This window comes from Apodemus sylvaticus, chromosome 5, assembly GCF_947179515.1.
Source record: "Apodemus sylvaticus chromosome 5, mApoSyl1.1, whole genome shotgun sequence".
Taxonomy (NCBI): domain Eukaryota; kingdom Metazoa; phylum Chordata; class Mammalia; order Rodentia; family Muridae; genus Apodemus; species Apodemus sylvaticus.
Window position 1 is genome coordinate 150,656,919 of NC_067476.1, and position 6,000 is coordinate 150,662,918.

The following is a 6,000-nucleotide window of genomic DNA, read 5'->3' on the forward strand; positions in this document are numbered from 1 at the left end:
ACTGTGGCATTGGGACCAGGTCATTAGCTCCCACTGCTATTGAAGGCAGGAGGGGTTGATATTTAAGTGTAGCCCCTGGCTTACTGAGTCGGGGTGGGAGCCAGGCTTGGAAGCTCTGCAAGTAAGGTTGTCTGTGTCATCTGTTCTTGTTCAGGTCCAGGGCCTTGGGTATCAACCAACTCATCCGAGGAGCTGAGAGGAGAGAGAGGAGCACTGGAGCCATGGCTGTGGTCTAGCACCTGCTAGAACATGTGTGTGTGTGTGTGCATGTGTGCTTGTATTTGAGTGTGTGTTGCTAGTATTTGAGTGTGTGTATATGTGTATATGTGTGCATGTATTTTTTGTGTGCCTCTGTATGTGTGTATGTTTGTCTGTCCTGTGTTTATGTTTATATGTTTGTTTGTGTATGTATGTGTGTGTATTTATATGTGTGTGATTTTTTTGAGCATATGTGTTCATGTGTGTGTCTATATGTCTATGTGTCCCTCTGTGTGTGCACATTACTGTGTGGTGTGTGAAATCTTGTTTTTAGGAGTGTATGTGTCTCCTGGTGAGTGTATGTGCCCTTTACTGGAGCATGCGTAGAAAGGCTCAGCTTGCTGCTCTGGGGTGCTGATATTTCTCTTCAGGGAGTAGATGTTGCTGGAATTGCTCAAGTGTGCATGCTTCTAGAGCAGGCGTGTGTACATATGTGTCTCCACACACTCCTGATGGCTTTGTGTGCTTATGCCCTGCCCACCTAGAGGCCATGGCACAGACACACCTGGTGGGCAGGATGGCTGGGCTCCTAGTCCCAGGGAGAGCTGGGTGGGGCTGGGCATCTTCCAGAGGAACCAGCCCTGCAGGGAACAAAGGGGTAATCAGCAGAGAGGCCACAAGAGCTTCTGATTGAGGAAGGAATTAGCTAGGAGCCTCACGGGGCCCTGTAGGGGGCCAGGGCCGCATGTGGGCCCTGGCATCCTGATTAGGAAGCATCAGGTGTGGAGGGGCTTACCTGCGCCTCAGGGGTGCAGCAGCCCGGACCTCAGGAGGCAGTGTGGAAGAGAAAGGAACAAGGGCTGACTCATGGGGGCCTTGAGGGGACGAAGGTAGCAAGTACAGGAACAGAAGGCGCATCTACCAAGCCAAAGTGGTGGTCCCTCCCACTTGCCGCAGAATCCTCCCAACACCCGGGAGAGGCTGGAACTGTCCATCAGCAGACTCCCAGGGAGGGGCGGAGAAAGGGTTTGCTGAAGGCCAGGCAGCTGCAGACTCAACCCCGCTGACCTCAGCCTTCCCTTGATCTTGCCACTCCCTAGGCCTAACGGGTAGAAGCCATTGGAGTATTTACTCCTAATCACGTGTGTGCATGCATGCATCCATGTGGAGGTCGGAGGGCAACCTTGTGAAGTCTGTTCACCTTTATCATCTTTATGGACATTCAAGCTCCTTTCCTCACGGAGGCACCTCACCGGCCCTCCAGGAGTCTCCTCGACCCCTTGATGCAGCTGTCCAACAGCTATCCTGGAACGAAGTGTCCTAAAGTGTGCCTGTGCGACCTTCCTTCTGTTCCGCTTCTTCTTTCCTGCTCTCCCCATCCAAACTCTCAGCTGTCTGGCCAACTTTTCTGAAAGCCCCTCTCTCACACCTTTCTTCAGGTTGGTCTGAGCCAGCCTATGCCAGGCAGGGCTCCTGATTCCTTCTGGCTTGGCCTCACGGTGGCCAGAGAGACTTTTAAAGGCCTTAATAAGATTATGTCTCCCTAGAGCTTAAAACCCTCAAAGGGCCTTCCCTGGGGCTTACAGCAAATCCGAGCCCTTTGCTCCAGTCTACAAGGCCCTAAGTGCCTGGTGTTTTTCTTTCATCCCATGGGAGCATTCCCCGTGTCCCCTCTGCTCCTGTCATGTCCCCATGTCCCCCAGCACATAAGACTCAGCGCCCTCTTGCTCCTGAAAGCAGAACTTCTTGCTGGCAATCTTGGCACACAGTGAATCTTCCCTTCCTCCAGCTGTGTACCGGACAGTCCTGATGTCCCTCCCTGACCGCCGGGGCTGTAGCATCTCCCAGATATTCTGCCAGCTTCGATTAGAGCATGATGTTTTCCTTCTTTGCATTTTGATTTCTCTGTCATTAGAAATGCTGTGTGGGTGGGAATGTGAGTCGCTTGTTCATTGCTCTGTCTTCTGTGCCAAGGGTGGTGCCCGGGCCAGAGGACATCTTGATGGAATATCTGTGTATTGAATGAATTGTGTTGACTTTTATGTTCCCTTGTTTGCCAGGTGTCAGGAAAGATCTCCATTTTATTTAGTGATATAGTTTTTTCCTTTGAAGAATAAAGGACGCTAGACTTCTGTAGTCCCAGCATTTGGGGAGTGGAGACAAGGGAATCAGGAGTTCAAATCCGGCCTGGGCAGATATTTAAGGGATTTCTACTCTCTTCTCCAGAGAGAGAGAGAGAGAGAGAGAGAGAGAGAGAGAGAGAGAGAGAGAGAGAGAGAAAAGAGAGAACGAGGGTTTGATTCCCAGCACCAACATGAGAGCTCATAACTGTTTGTAACGTCAGTCCCAGGCAATCTGACACCCTCATGGCTTATACAGGTACTGCACACATGTCGTGCAGAGACATACATGCAGGCAACACAGTCATACACATAAAATAAAAATAAGGAGGTCTTTTAAAAAAAATTCCAGAATATATAGAGAATGTTTGCAACTTGACGATCAAGAACTGTAAAAAGAATTTTGTAGCCATTTCTGTAAAGGAGACATACATACAAACTTCCAGTAAGAACACGAAAGGAACATGTCAATCAGAGATCTGAGGCCCTTCTCTGAATCGCAAGTGCGGAACACGTCACTAAAATGGTCAAAATTAAAAAGGAAAACCATAACGAGGGTTGGTAGATTAGAGGAGAAATTGAGTTGTGCAGGCATGGCTGGTGGGGTTAGCAAATGGTTAGCCATGTCTTCTGGGAGTTAAACATGAGTGTCTACTCTGCGACTCAGCAAGTCTGCTCTATAATACCCAAGAAAAGGAACACCAATCTTCCTATGAGAATGTTATCTGCAAAAAGGGAAGAATGTTGCCTTTTTAAAAGATATATTTGGTTTTATTTGATGTAAATAGGTGTGGGAGTTTTGAGTGTCGAAGGTGGGCGAAATCCCGAGTTAATGTGTACCGTTTACTTGGGTCTGGCCATGCTGAGGACTGATGCTTCAGGCCCAAGGGACATTGCCCCTCCAGCCCCCGTCAGGTTCAGAGGGATGGCAAAGTCTTCCTCTGGTCCTAGTGCCAATGTTGGCAGTGTGTGCAGACAACTAAACCACAGCCTCGCCCTCCTTTGTGTTTTCAGCCCGAGGTTGCCCTGCGCAGAGACCCGTCACTGAGCCTGCCTGCCGCCTCCCCGCTGCGCTGTGCAGGATGAGCACTCGGAGACTCTGGGTTGCTGTACTTCGGTTCCTTCAGGGCAAGCGCAGATCCCACCTCTTCTGTCTTCTCTTCATTCGCTTGCTGCCCCCACCAGAACTTCAAGAGCCAGCCAGGCTGGATGCGGCACATAGGCGTTTTGCTTGCATGCGTACCTGTGCACCATGCAGTACTGTGGAGATATGAGATGATCTGGAATTGGAGTTACTGATGGTTGCCGGACTGTGTCAGCGCTGGAAACTGAACCACGGTCCCCTAGAAGAGCGGCCAGTGCTCTTACCCACTAAGCTGTCTCTTCAGACGTGGCTTTTTTTTTCTCCCACAGCACAGAGATACACGAATCTCCGGCAAGGCTCTGGGGTCTGTGGATGTATAACACATGCAAAACCAGATTCACACACATAGGCACACACAAAGTAATTCATACAAACATGTACACATACACACACACCCATGCACATAAGTAAATGGACACATGTATAACACACACAAAAGGGTACATAAACATGCAGACATGTGTTCACAGGAACACATGGAAACACAGGCAAACTACACATGCACATACACTTGCTCCTATATAAAATGCATGCACCTAAACTTGCTCATATATGTACACACACGCATGCACACATGCACTCACACACAAGCACATGTATTCTCATACTACTGTACCCACATGGACACATGCACAAGCATGCACGGTCAGACATATGCATACATGCATATGCATGCACGCATCCCACTTGTGCATATATGCCCATGTACATGCATGTGTACATTTGCATATCCCCATGAACATGTGTCTACATTTATACACATGTACACATGTATATTCATAAACACATACATGCACATGCCTTATGCACACATATTGCCACACACATGGAAACATACCTATGTGCTTGCACTTACATTCATATGCATGTATCTAGTCACACACGCATGAGTCTTTCAACTGCCCCTGCCTGGGATGGTCTTCCTCCTTTACCTACCTGGTTTTACCCTGTCCTGTCAGTGCAAGTGGGATCAACTGAGCAGGCGCCCCATGTCACTCAGTACAGAGGATGAGGCAGGGTAAACATGATCTGAGCCTTTGGTGGGGGGGGGCGGACTTCACAGGCAAGAATTGGGGAACTTCACAGGCAAGAATTTCACTGAGGGTGTCCAGAGGAGAACTGAGGAATCAAACATGGAGAGGGGTTGGGACAGTGGGAGCATAGCGCAGTGGGAGCATAGCGGGAGATCTTGGAGAAAAGTCACCAGAAAGAGACCCTATAGCTGGATAGTTAGCCAGGCAAGACTAGACCAGAGAGGGAGGCTCCAGAGAAGGCACAGTGGGCTGGAGGAGTGGGAAGTGGGTGTGGCCTAAGAGGTGGGCAGGCAGAGGAGAGGGACTATATCCTGGTGGCCAGGGCCGTGGGGAGCAGGGGCTTCCTGCACTAGGGCGTTTCTTACTAGATTCTGCTCACCCGGTCACCGATCGCTCTGTCCTACATGGCCAGTCTATCTGCTTCATGGTCTCCCCACCCCCAATAACGGAACTGACACTGTCTTTGTGCAGTTCACCCGTGTCTTCGCATCAGCCAGAGCAGCGCCTGGCTCATGTAGGCGCTCGATAAACACTTATCGAATGCATGGATTTACCTGCCCGTCTCTTGCTTTTAACTGAGTTATTTAAAGTCAGGTCTGGCGGCTTCATCCCTGTGCCCCTGGGCCTAGCACAGGCTCCATTAGTTTGTGCTCGTTGTGTTTAAAGGATGAAGGTACAAAGGTTTGCCGAGGCCAGTGACACTCAACCACATAGGAGACAGGGCGTGTCCAGCAGATCCGCAGGGCGAGCCAAGGAGGCGGAAGCTTCAGATTCCACACAGAGTTTTTAGGAAGAAAGATGCGCAGCTGACAAAGATCTTAGGGCCTTTGAGTCACAGGCTGTGCTGTGTGGACAAGATGGTCCCAGATGAGAGGCAGGCAGGGAGAACGGGAATCTCTCCTAGAGGGTCAGGGGCTCTCTCTTCTCTGGTTTTCAATTTTCTAGATCTGCCCTCCTCTGACAACTAGCTGCTTCACCAGTGAGGTGGGGTTGCAGCTGGGGTGGCGGTGGGATGGGACAGATGGTGGGAGACAAGGGAACCCCCATGTTCTCCTCCATCTGGTGTATTTAATTGACTTCCCATGGAAAGGGAAAAAAAAAACCCAGTTGCAAGGATGAAATTGCTAATTAAAAGACCCTCTGATTAGATAGACAAATATTTACCAATTACGCCTGACCCTGTCTGTCCCTTTTATGTCTGAAAACTTCCCCATCAGCGACATGGCTGCATTATACCCAGCTGGTGCCTCTTCCACCAATCGTTCTCCAGGGACTCAGACTGGCTGTGAGTGAAACAGGGTAGGAGATAGGCAAAGCCAGGCAAACAGTCATTCAACAAACACTCACGATGCCTGTCGCACCTACAGGCTCCTTGCTGGGCTCCATATACATATACATACACTCATGTACACATCCATACACTCCCAGGCTCAGAGAGGTTAGTCACAGAGGCAAGGAGGCTCAAAGTATAATAGAGCATTAGTTGGGTGAACCAAATTCAGGG